Source organism: Haliotis rubra, unplaced genomic scaffold, assembly GCF_003918875.1.
Source record: "Haliotis rubra isolate DU_JTF1 unplaced genomic scaffold, ASM391887v1 Scf539, whole genome shotgun sequence".
In the NCBI taxonomy this organism is placed as follows: domain Eukaryota; kingdom Metazoa; phylum Mollusca; class Gastropoda; order Lepetellida; family Haliotidae; genus Haliotis; species Haliotis rubra.
The window spans coordinates 7,228-20,658 of NW_025767234.1; the positions used below are offsets into that span (position 1 = coordinate 7,228).

Consider the following 13,431-nt stretch of genomic DNA (forward strand, 5'->3'; position numbering starts at 1 on the left):
TTTTCAAATATAAGAAAGCTGTTGGGTATTAATAAATGATAAACATGTGTACTATTTATATTTATGTGGCATTTTCTACAATGATAAATTTGCAATTCATCGGTCCGTTTCTGACTCAAACGGACTGTAGTGTGGTATTAATCGGTAGAGGTGGTTCCAACCTCTTGCCACAATATGGCTCTTGTTGTTGCCCTGGCATTTTAGCTGAGACACGATGCTTGATGGGATAGGAAATTGGAGGCTTAGGGGCTTGATGGAATACCAGTTTGAAAGAATTTGATTGTGAATATCTTTGGATATTCATGGAATAGGGGTTTGAAGGAATAGTAGCTTGAAGAAATAGAGGTTTGATGGAATACGGAATTGAAGAATCAGGGGCTTGATGCATTAGCGGGTCGTAAATTTCTTTCTGAAATAGGCAGTGATGCTAAATTGATGATATTCACCATTTTCAACGAGCCCGTTGACAAAATCTGTTTTTCAACAAGGATGGTCGCAGTGAGAGAGGCGGCATGTAGTCAGCTGCGCTTGTTGACAAAGAACGCATATCAACGTTCCGTGCTTGTTACAACTTTATTGTGAGGAATGAGTAACATAACAGGCATTGTGATTCAGTAAAAGGCCTCTTGACCAAAACGCATACAGAAGCAGGATCATGAAGCGGAAGAGATATCAGATCTACAGTTAGGGATCAATTTACTTTACATATACATGGATTTGTAACAATATCAGTGCCCTTACTTTGCATGTTAAGGAAGGTCACATACGCTTAAATACTTTTCAGCTGCAATAGGTACACCTGGTACAGGAGAGGAAACTGTAGTAACCAGAGTTTGTATAGAAGAAGAAGCTGTAGTATCTATAACTAGTGCAGGAGAAGAAACTGTAGTAACTACAGCTGATGTAAGTGAAGAAACTGCAGTAACTACAGCTGGTGCAGGTACAGAAAGTGAAGTTGGAGATGAACCTATAGTTGGTTGGTTCAGGAGAAGAACTTGTAGGGATTCGAATCCACACCCTCAGAGTCAGGCACCTAATAGCCACCACAGTCTAACCCAGTTGTGTGCAGGCGATTAGGTGTATGACTCTAAGGGTATGGGTTCGAATCCCGGATGGGACTCAAGCCAACACAAGTGCTAAAATCTGCACTTTCCCAAATATAACGTGTTACATTTTACCACTTTCTAAATGGCATTGTGTATTCATAATAACAGGTGCTTAGTAATAAGTTCTCATCTACTGATCTCTGTAATGTACCTCCACAGGGTCTGCAGGCAGGTATAAACAGTTCTGTTAAAAGGAACGGATATTTACATAATCATCGCATAAGTTCTGTTGACAAATGTCTGATCTGCACAACAGGACGCTCGTTTGTTCCTCTACAGCACTTACAACAAGTCCAAACGACAATGGCAAGAGATAATAGAAGAGAAAAGATGGCAAATGAGACATCAATACTTTCTAAGACTTTGTTCCCCAAACTCAGCTGCTCGAAGGATGTGGGTGATTTCTTATTTTGAACCCGATCACTTATAGCTCTAACATTGCTGCATAACACCCACCCGGAAGACACGATGTTGTATGTACTCTCCATGAATTCAAACGTTGGTTGGAAGGCGAGACAGGAACACAAATACTGACAGCAACTTGGGCAGGGTGCACATGTGCATTGGCAGCAAAGACACCTACAGGGATCCATCGTACACAGAGGCTCCAGCGGGTCATCCCTGAGACAAGGCTCTTGACAACAACACAAGCAGCACACAGGACGACAACAGTCGCATCTGCAGTACGTCGTCAAAAACGACAATGCCGACTCTTCAGATTGCAATGCCATGAGTGTGATTTCATCAAGAGCAACTCTTCGGACAGGAACCACTGGGAGGACGTCATTCTTGATGCACCTCCTGTTGTCGTTCCTCCGGTTGCGTTCGGTTAGTAATTTTCCAATATTTGCCAGGAGGGATAGAGCTGCACCACCAATAGCTAGATTATCAGATATCTTGAAATTGTCATCATTAAACAGAAATACAAACGCTGTGATGACGAGAACGTTTCCAAGGGAACCAAGTAACCTGAAGATGATATCGCAGTATCTGCTACATTGATGCTTCTCATGCAGGCGATCTGCACATGCCAGAAGATGAGGTACTGTATCTTGATTCTGAAATATTTGAAATAAAATGTCACAGATGTTGTTTTTCATAAAACACGAGTGATTGGTACAGTACAGATTTAAAGACTTGTTTGAGTGGCATTTTAGAAGTTGAGACGTACAATGTAGAATACATTTTTATGGATAACAACTTCTTTATTTCGTGAGTGTGACTTCTTTATTTCGTTTCGATACAGATTCTTGTACCGTCATGCAGGAGTCATCGGTTCGAGAATCTGTATCGAAATGTCGCACTCGATATCGCACGAAATATAGAAGTTGTTATCCATAAAATTTGTTCTACAGAGATTTAAAGAGGCTATTTTGCAATGATTTAGAATTGGTCCTCGTTAATCACTAGAGTATTTATTGAAAGGTGAGGATCCTCCGTTTTCTATCCTTTGTGATAAAGGCATTTACTGTCAGTGTTTACTTCATGAGGGTTTCAACTTTAAAAGTTGTTTGTTTTTCTTTATTTTTTTTCTTTAATCGCTGGTATTTCAAAGCAATTTGCATTCATTCATAAAATACATTTGGGGATATTTTATTTTAGGTAACGGCTTGTCATTAGCTGTACAGGAATTGAAGCTGCATAAAACACTTGCCGCCCGAGAGAGTTTCGGAGTCAAGTTCATTCAAAGTATCTGTCCACTGTTTTAGAGATAGAACGTAGTTGAAATTTTTTTCGGTTTAGCATGCAAACAGTGTGTTAGCGTGGCTTTAGTGATGCTTTAGAAATATAACGGCTTTTTTTTCAAAACATTCTTTCTTCCAACTTCTGTGGTCTGTAAACACGAATAACCACTGTGTTGAGTGTAAAAAACGGACATCAAACCAGCTTCAATCATTATGGCAAGGGGATTAGCGATGTGATTGTGATGTCATGGTAACTTATGACGTCACAATAATCTGCCAAACAAGTTATATACAAACAGTGAAATATAACAACTTCTCAATTGTTTCCTTGACAGCATTTCTTTTCATCCTTGCTCAAAGGTTATTTGATCTGGGTCTCGAAGCGTTCGTGCTATTACGACCTGTCAATAGTTTATCATAGGCTTACGAATGAAGTAACGCTACGAACGCTCTGTGGATAGGGACTCAGGGTGACAAAATCCAAGTCATGTGAGCCACGTTTTGACGCACAATTGACAAACATTACGTATACCATGCATTCCTGTGGTGTTTTCCGATGAACAGGAGACTTGCCTTCAAAGTGGTCAATGCAATAAGTCGAGTTTTGCTTGCGTGTATTGTTTGGATTAATGCCTAAACGGTTTGTTGGTAGTTTAATATACTGGCGTTCAAAAGAAAGTACACACCTGATTCTTTGGTAAAATATTTTCTTTAAAACGTCATTAATATTTACAAAGTGTTTTGATTCTGCCTTGTCACAAACATTGTGCAAGTGTTTCCAAAACACCACAGATATTGTACCCAATTACAACATTGCTAGCAAAATATTTATGGTTTTATTTGGAATAGTCCCAAAACACCAGGTGTGTACTTTCTTATGATCGTCAGTATATATGCTTTGTTTGTTGTTTAAGGCTGCACTCAGAACCTTTCCAGCAAAATGACAGCAATTTGTAAATAATCGAGTCTAGCCTGGATCAGTCTAATGATTGGCTTCATGAGCATACATCTATGCAATTGGGATACGATGGCCACCGGATCCCGTTAGTCGCCTCTTTCGGCAAGATGGGTTGCTGAAGACTGCTTCTAATCAGGATCCTCATGGGTAGTATCAAATAAGAAGATTAAAAGGGCATTAAACTGCAAAAATCATTTACCTGTTGGGCAGGCTGAACTGCTTCCAGCGATACCCGTTTTCGGGTGCAGCCATAGCTACAGCTGAAAAGTTATAAGCAAAGCGTAAGCAGGATGTCCCAAGTTGGACAGTCAGAAAAGGACCAGCTTCATGGATGAACAGCTTCTTTATTCAGATGGTGCGACGTAGTAGTAAGGGGCCAGCGCTTTTCCGAGGTGACGTAATATGCCCTCGGGAAAGTGCTGGCCCAACACCATGACGTCACGGAGGCGGTCATGCGTTGACCGCCCTGTGACGTCGGAAAAAGACTCATAACCACCATGACGTCACGGAGGCGGTCATGCGATGACCGCCTCCCTGTGACGTCGGAAAAAGACCCACCACCACCATGACATCATGATGACCGCCTTATGACGACGGAAAAAGGAGCCCACCATGGCGTCATGATCATGAGCTCACAACCTTATGACGTAGGAAAAGACGTCACGGAGACGATGACGTAGGAAAAACAAGGTGTTGACTCACCACCACCATGACGTCACGGAGACGGTCATGAGCTGACCATCCCTGTGACATCACACACAAACACAAATGGCGGCCATAAGAATCCGAGTGCGTCCATCAAACTAAAAATAATCTCAATTGCTCTCGCACGCATTTTTACCTAATAAATGCACCATTAGCGTGCCTTTAAATATCTGGTTTGAAGGAGGCTAGGGAATGTCGTACTGTCTATGTAAAGCTCTCTACAATACTAGACAGCAAGGCATTCATACCTATACACTCTTAATCACACGACCACCCCGTCTGTGTAAAGCTCTCTACAATACAAGACGGTAAGACGGTGATATTTTACATAAAAACAAATCTGTGAGGTAGAAAACGGCAAAGCAGCAAGAGTAGTACGGAATGTTACGTTCTTTACCTCGTATCGTAAACCCCAAACAGGGATGGATAACAATTTTGAAGGAGGTCTGTAAATGTCGTGCTGTCAATGTAAAGCTCTCTACAATACAAGGCAGCAAAACAAATGTATCAAGACGCTCAAAAGAATAACACGCCCTCCGGTTTATGTAAAGCTCTCTACAATACAACACGGGAAGGCGGTTATATTCTACCAAATACACAGAAGACATCGAGTCGGGCAGTCTATGTAAAGCTCTCTACAATACAAGACCGCACGAGCACCGTATTCTTCATTGTTTAAACCATCCCGAAAAATATACCCAGGAGGTAGACATCGTCAACACTTTTTTTATAAAACAGAACAAAGGCAAGTAAACAACATTTCACAAATTTTATTCGTAAATATGCTTAGATTACATTTTTTACTCACAATTCAGCTCTCAGTTCACAAAGCAGTTCTCATGTCAGTATCAAACCTGACGGGGCAAGTAATTTTCAGGAATGAGCACGATGGGCTAAACCTGTGATGTTCAAAGTCAATGTCATCCTCGGCACACCATTTCCACAGTCGTAATCCACACCAGGCACATGCGACCTTGTCCGAAACACCGGTATAATAAAACCCTCTCCGGGCTAGCTGTCTACCCTTCTGAACCAGCTGTTCGGGCCAGTCCTTAAAAGTAGCCATCCTGTCGTAGCCACATAACATCGTTTCGTGGCAGTAGTTCTGACTTAAATCGACCAGCAACTTTCTATGCACCACCGATGGTTGTTTCCCACAGGTGTAGTGCCCACGTTGAAGATGATATTTACCATCCAGCGATACATTGTCTTCGTATACATAGTCCGATAAAGTCACTGGCCCCTTCCTCACATCGGTATCATCATCATAGCAATCGGACAAGTGACCCGTTTCTCCATCCTTCTGGTGTTTAAGGGTATCGTAGTACTGAGACATCTTTGCTATAGCGAGTGGACACTATACAACCTCACTCTTTGTCTGTCGGGTTCTAACTGACTTCGAGCTTGACATATCTGGGAGGTCAGTCAGTCAGGGGTAACGACGTGTGTGACATCATCGTCAATCCCTCCGTGGCAGGTCAGTCAGTCCCCGACACCCCAACCCTCGCTCAACCCGGGGTGTGCTCCTAGCCCCCTGAACTGCGAGCAGCTCATCCAACGCCCGTTTGTCCGAGTGGAGCACCTCTCCTCGGGTACCACCATCTATTCATCCCAGTGGGGGCACCGTCTGGCGTAGTGTCCATTCCCCTGCACTTGTGACACACTGCTCCAGGGCAGTCAGGGGACCAATGATCGGTGCTCCCACATCTGAAACACCGGCCGTAGCTGGGGATGGTGGAATTGTCGGGTGTATGTAGGACGGTGGCGGGCGCTTCAGCATCGACGGTCCTCGCGGGGCTGGTCATCACCTTGCCCTCTAGTGTGGGACAGTTTCTTCGATAATGCCCCTTCATGTTGCATACCGTACAGGGTTGGGGACACTGCATCCCGCAATGCCTGGAATCTCCGCACCTGTTCCCACACACCGCCTTCGGGCAGTGCTCAAAAAGATGATCGCTCGATCCCGGACATTTCCAGCAATGCTTACGTGCACTAACACTCAGGGCAGAAACAGCAGTAGTAGAGGTGTTTTTAACATTGGAAGCCATATCTTTAAATCGAATGATAGAGACAGGGAGTGAGTCTGTAAAAGATGTGTTGTCAATCCACGAGCGAACAGCAAACACAACTATTCTGTACAGGGTATATGTGCTTATATACCCGTACACCCAGAAGAGGGGAGGGTTATCTCGTACATGGTAGTCGGAAAACACGAAGATCGACACCTGTTCACTAGCCGTTGGCCATATAGTCTATCGTGGACAGGTAAAGTGATGAGAAAACTGACATACTAAATCGTGTGATTCAATATAACACTAGCCGTTGGCCATATAGTCTATCGTGGACGGGTTAAGTGATGAGAAACTGTCATACTACATCGTACGATCCGCTATGACACCATCCTTTGGCCGTATAGTCTATTGTGGACGGGTTAAGTGATAAGAAAAAAATGCAATACTACATCGTGCGATTCACTATGACACTAGCCGTTGGCCACGTAGTCTATCGTGGACTGGTTAAGTGATGAGAAAATTGTCATTGAATGGTAGAGCCCTGCTATATAAGGGGGGAGGGGACAGGGGCTGTGTTACAACTGACAACATGGAAAACTGGGAGACAGAATTAATCTCATTGGAACCATCATCAGAAGGGGACAGGAGTGGAGTCACTACTATCAACACGGAAAGCTGGGAATTAGAGCTGATGTCGCTGGAACCATCAACACCAACACCATCCCAATCATCGCCAGCCTGTCCTGCATGGCAGTGTCACCAATGTCGGGGGTGTCTACCAGTCTATGCAAACGGTACGATAGATTATGATGGTACATTTCAGTGTGTATATTGTAGTACCACACTGAAGGACACTTACATGCGACGTTTGACGCATGGTAGTAAGTGTCACATCAGACAAAGGATGACAATTCACCAGTGTCAGTGCTCACTACACCTGTGATTCCACCTCACACCACCAAAGTGTCCTTTTCAGGACCATGACCTACACCGTACCTTACGGTTATGAAACCAGTACCACGTGATTCGTCGATCCATGTCCGTCAGTAATAGCTCGCTAGACAGTCTCTCTCCCCTTTCGCCTCCGGTTGTAACCACCTTTCCATCCCTCCCTCCATCTTACCATTACTTACAACGTAGTACGGTCATGTCTCAACAGTCGAACGACCACGTGTGTAAAAACGTGGACGATGACTTGTTCCAAATCAGCTACGCTCTAACTAATGCCCTGTCACACGTCATGGTGGCTCTACGTCTCAGCATACAATCCTCGAGTCTGTCACTCCAGGGAAGCAAAAGAGACCACACCACCACCACCACCGACAACAACAACAACAGCAACGATGACGCAGACCAACCGGGACAACCGAACAGCACAGCCAACAACGGCAGCACCGACACTGTCACCAACAGCCACCACGAAAAACCACTCCCGACGGCAACAACGACAGACCAGACAGCCTCGAACCGCACCCCGAAGAAACCGACCACATCAACAGTTCGCCACAAAAGAAAAATCGATGACGGCGTAACGGCGAAGAAGAAGAAGAAACAAAAGAAGCAGAAGGACCCTACCGCATTACTGTCTACTCGTGACACCGGGGACGAGCCTTTCGCCGGCGAACAACACCCGAGGGAGGGAGAAACAAACGCCGAAGACCTCGATTTGCAGAAGCTCGTGGCAGAGCTAATAGGTACAGCATGCGACACTAGTGCCTGAACAAGCACACGTCCCCCTCTCGTTGTGTCGACGAAATGATAATAATAACAACGATGATGATGATGATAATAATATAAAAATAAACGAACGGATCGTGTGTTCCGTTGAAAATGAATATTCCGCTATATCTGTTGTTATTCTCGCACCCCCCAGCAGGGTATGTCGAGGTTTGGATTGGAAAAGAAGCATGGTTGTCACAGCTTTTTAGAATTACACCGTCATACTTTTATAACAACTAGTCCTAAACTGGGAAAGACCATTGATACTTTTTAGAATAGCGTGTCGTAATTTTGGAACAGTGTGTCATACTTTTGGTGTGATAACATGTCATCCCCTGCTTTCTTAAGTAGTAAAATCTAAGGAACGGGTCTGCGACTAATGACATGGTTTTGGGAGGGTCTGTCATACTTTTGGAACAGTGTGTGTGTAATTATTAGAACAATGTGTCATACTTTTGAAACGATGTGTCATAGTTTTGGAAGAGTTTGTCGTACATCGGGAACGACGTGTGACACTTTTAGAATAGCGTGTCGTAATTTTGGAACAGCGTGTCATGCCTTTGGTGTTGTTATATGTTCTCCCCTACTTTTTAGTAGTAGAATCTACGGACACTAGAAAATATAACAAAAACAGTAATACGTGTTTTGACAAAGACGCTGCAGCAGTATCACCGTAACGCTTTGATAAGAATATTTACACGCGCAATGTTAGCGGTTAAATTAGACCATTCCTCTGTGGAAAAAGATACACCTAAAATTGTCTCTTTGCCAGCTGTAAATTGTCTGATATCTATGATGGGTAAAATTTCTTTCAAACAAACGGAAACACGTTTTGTTGTCGAAAGGCGTAGCTGATTGCGCATACACTCGTTGACCATTAGATTCACACTTATTGCGTCGACAAATGGTCCGAGAGGTGTTGTTCCGTATGAGTGGAGTGATAAAACTATGACGGTCAGCGTGCAGCACGTGATCGTTACTGTAACTAGTAGCAGAGAGAGAGAGAGAGAGAGAGAGAGAGAGAGAGAGAGAGAGAGAGAGAGAGAGAGAGAGAGAGAGAGAGAGAGAGAGAGAGAGAGAGAGAGAGAGAGAGAGAGAGAGAGAGAGAGAGACAGAGAGAGAGAGAGAGAGAGAGAGAGAGAGTGAGAGAGATTCTTCAGCAACCCATATTGACAGGGTAAGAGAGAAGTCTTTTCAAAAATATAAAAATAGTTATTATAGAGAGAGTTAGAGAGAGAGGTACACACACACACACACACAGAGAGGTACAGAGAGAGAGAGAAGGCTAAGAGAGAGGTACACAGAGAGAGAGACAGAGAGAGATTACTACAAAAAGCCGTGTCAAACAGACCATAAAGATCCCCTTAGTAGTTTTCTTGCTGAAAACATTTTGCTGAAGACCAACGCTTTAAGAACAATGATTTTTTTTCTGGATGCATAGTTTTCATGGTTCATTCCCATTATGACTACTCCCAGTTTGACTACCGGGTACCCGTCCAATACACAACCTGTTCCAGTCGAGTGTTTTTTAATTACTAGCTCTCTCCCCTCCATCAGGTAGACTGTTCCACCAAAACATAAACAATTATAGCTGAACCAGTCTCATGCAATTATTTTCAGCTAATTACAAAGGCCATTGTTGTGGTAGAGTTCAAGTATACACATATACAGAGTTACACGATATATCATATACACTACTTAGTAAGTGAATTAAGAAGTTATTGTGCTGTATAATATTTTGAACTATGGGCAGCACAAGCAGCACAGACTTTGTAAACACTGTGATGGGTCTGCCACTGGCAGCTCAATGAAACTCTGTTACTTTGATATGGTTTAAACCTATTTTTATTTCGTCAAAACAGAAGCCTGGATAGGAGAACAGGCCTAGCGGCTTATATAAGTGAGTGAGTGAGTGAGTGAGTAAGTTTAACTTTACGCCGCACTCAGCAATATTCCTGCTATATGGTGGCGGTCTGAGAGAGGCGACACAGAGAAATAGACGTGTACCGACCTAAGCAAAAGTGAATAGCATTGATTGTCACGTCAGAGTTGCGTATCGGAAAAGAAATGCTGAGCAGGCGACGGTCGTGGGGGGAAGCTTCGACCGACGAAGACCAGGATAGTAATAGCAGTAGCAGCAGCAGCTATGATGACGACTATTCTTCGACGTCATACGACGACTACAGCGATGACTCAAACACTAGTATAGACGATACGACGGCGTCTACCACCGCGAGCTCTTCGTTTGGGGACAGCGATACATTACTGCATTGATCTGTGTGCCCCAGGAATGTGAGTATTCCTGACAAATTCTGGGGAAGCAGAGTATAGATCCCCTTAGTAGTTTTCTTGCTGAAAACATTTTGCTGAAGACCAACGCTTTAAGAACAATGATTTTTTTTCTGGATGCATAGTTTTCATGGTTCATTCCCATTATGACTACTCCCAGTTTGACTACCGGGTACCCGTCCAATACACAACCTGTTCCAGTCGAGTGTTTTTTAATTACTAGCTCTCTCCCCTCCATCAGGTAGACTGTTCCACCAAAACATAAACAATTATAGCTGAACCAGTCTCATGCAATTATTTTCAGCTAATTACAAAGGCCATTGTTGTGGTAGAGTTCAAGTATACACATATACAGAGTTACACGATATATCATATACACTACTTAGTAAGTGAATTAAGAAGTTATTGTGCTGTATAATATTTTGAACTATGGGCAGCACAAGCAGCACAGACTTTGTAAACACTGTGATGGGTCTGCCACTGGCAGCTCAATGAAACTCTGGTACTTTGATATGGTTTAAACCTATTTTTATTTCGTCAAAACAGAAGCCTGGATAGGAGAACAGGCCTAGCGGCTTATATAAGTGAGTGAGTGAGTGAGTGAGTAAGTTTAACTTTACGCCGCACTCAGCAATATTCCTGCTATATGGTGGCGGTCTGAGAGAGGCGACACAGAGAAATAGACGTGTACCGACCTAAGCAAAAGTGAATAGCATTGATTGTCACGTCAGAGTTGCGTATCGGAAAAGAAATGCTGAGCAGGCGACGGTCGTGGGGGGAAGCTTCGACCGACGAAGACCAGGATAGTAATAGCAGTAGCAGCAGCAGCTATGATGACGACTATTCTTCGACGTCATACGACGACTACAGCGATGACTCAAACACTAGTATAGACGATACGACGGCGTCTACCACCGCGAGCTCTTCGTTTGGGGACAGCGATACATTACTGCATTGCCGGGATGGTGTAGCTATGTACAACGACAACAGCGGTAGCAGCAGTAGTAACAGTGATAATACCGAGGACGACATATACAGAGGAGGACTCCCTCGTGTCACGCTCGCCCCGGGCGACGAGGGTGTTGGGCGGCGCCATAACAACAGCAGAAGTCAGATAATACCTCCTATACCGATACCCAAGATTGTACTGAAAAGGGAAATAAATAGCCATAAATATGAAGATCGTGTGTTTTAGTCGTCATTCTAATGTATACCCTCAGAGTAGAGCGACACCCCTGCTCTGACACGAGTAAATTCACCGAAATATGCGTCGTTCTAACGTTAAATTACACTTGAATACGTCGACCCGGCTGAGGACGACGGCTAGTAAACGAAAAGGTATTGCCAAAGGCGATCCGGTCAACAGGGTTAAAGCCAACGCGGACATTCTACATTACTTATGTAGGGCCCCAACCGCTGTCAGATCACGCTTAGTCGAGTGTTTACCCAAAGAAGTCATCGACGCTTTTAGCGAGACTGCCGTTAACGTGTATTCCGGCAATCTGCCTATGACTGATGACCAGAGGCGCCGATTAAATTGTAAGAAAAGAGCTCTTCATACCCTATGTCAGAGACACAGGGTTTCGCAGGCTGGTAAGAGGAAAATCTTGGCGCAAAAGGGTGGTATATTACCTCTGTTATTACCCCTTTTAGCACCAGTCGTAACAAAGCTTGTATCGAGCGTGGTAAGGTCTTTTACCGGCTCTTAATACCATACTATGCCTTCCTCCTTTACCAAATAGTCGTGTTACCACAGACAGCGTATTCCCGACTCGTAGATTCATCTCGACACGCATCGACGGAGTCTCGGATGGAATACTCTCCTCTTCGGGGAAACGCTCTTTTACTGAAAGAAGGATGGGACAATTTAGATGGCTTGAGAAATGTGGTGTACGACACCGAAAATACAGATGATAGGACGTTATCGGTACCGATTACACTACACAAGAAAATGGTGTGCTATAATGCTCTATTGGAAGACGCCCTAGATTTACAATCGAGAGCCCGTCGAGTGGAGGGTTCAGTCAAGAGTGGAGATCACACGCTTTTTCCCCGAGGATGGATAAATGACAACGGGACTAGCGCTGCAACGACCGTGTCTGCTATGGAAGAAACTAAAGTAAAACCGCCGGGTTTAGATGCAACGCTTTCTAAGGTTTTGTTCGGTTTACCTAAAACGTACAGACAAGATGCTTAACATATTACTGACTTCATTAAAAGTGATCCTGATCTGGAGGTGTCTGACGAGGGAACTTTGAGCTATAGGGGGTCGTCTCTGGGGTCGGATAATTTGCGTGAGGTATTACACGAATTGACTAAAAGAAAGGGTAGCGGGAGCAAATACAACGAAGTAGCAGGTTTCCTGTCGTCGAGAATGGCAGATTCTGGAGCGAGCACTACTGGCATTAAAAATGCGATGTACGTCGAAGGGAGCAATAGTACTGGGAGGTCACGAAAGAAGAAACGGGGTAATGAGGAAAGTAAGAGCTCGAACGATCTCGGGGGAAGGAAAAAGAGGGCTCGGCACGGGGCAAGGGCAACGACCGACAGCCAGTGGGAAACATATTAAACCTTACTGGTTGAAATGGTTGAAACGTGTTTATTACGATGTGACGAGAGGCTTTGATTCGCTTGTGGGTCTCTTAAGAAAATTGTCAGAGGCTAAGGAGCGTAAGGGTACCTACCCCCACCCAGGTAACCGTCTGGTTAAAGAGACAACCCGCATACAGTCTACATAGACCCCGACCCACCAGGCGCTTTCCTAGAACCCCTTATTCCGCCACCGTGTGTAGAAAAGATCAATTGTGGCAGGCTGACTTGTCGGATGTGTCGCGTATCAGTAAAGTCAACGATGGTTACAAATTCATATTATGCGTGATTGACGTGTTTAGCAGATACGCGTTTGCTGAACCGCTCAAGGATAAAAAAGCTAAAACTGTGACCGATGCTTTCAAAAG

General features: G+C 44.1%; 2 long non-coding RNA genes across 3 annotated transcripts in view; both read right to left on the reverse strand.

Annotated features, from left to right (window-relative positions):
• Positions 1–558: 558 nt before the first annotated feature.
• LOC124253323 lies at positions 559–1,148 on the reverse strand. Its single transcript, XR_006892182.1, has 2 exons — positions 918–1,148; positions 559–883 (listed from the first exon to the last, which is right to left on the reverse strand). It is a non-coding gene; the product is annotated as an uncharacterized LOC124253323 (long non-coding RNA).
• Positions 1,149–1,197: 49 nt separating this feature from the next.
• LOC124253326 overlaps positions 1,198–13,431 on the reverse strand; it is a 29,583-nt gene continuing 17,349 nt past the window's right edge. For both annotated transcript variants that reach the window (XR_006892183.1, XR_006892184.1), the window contains exons 3-4: positions 3,949–4,009; positions 1,198–2,164 (exon numbers count right to left, since the gene is read on the reverse strand). This is a non-coding gene — a long non-coding RNA (uncharacterized LOC124253326). The remainder of the gene's footprint in view (positions 2,165–3,948; positions 4,010–13,431) is intronic.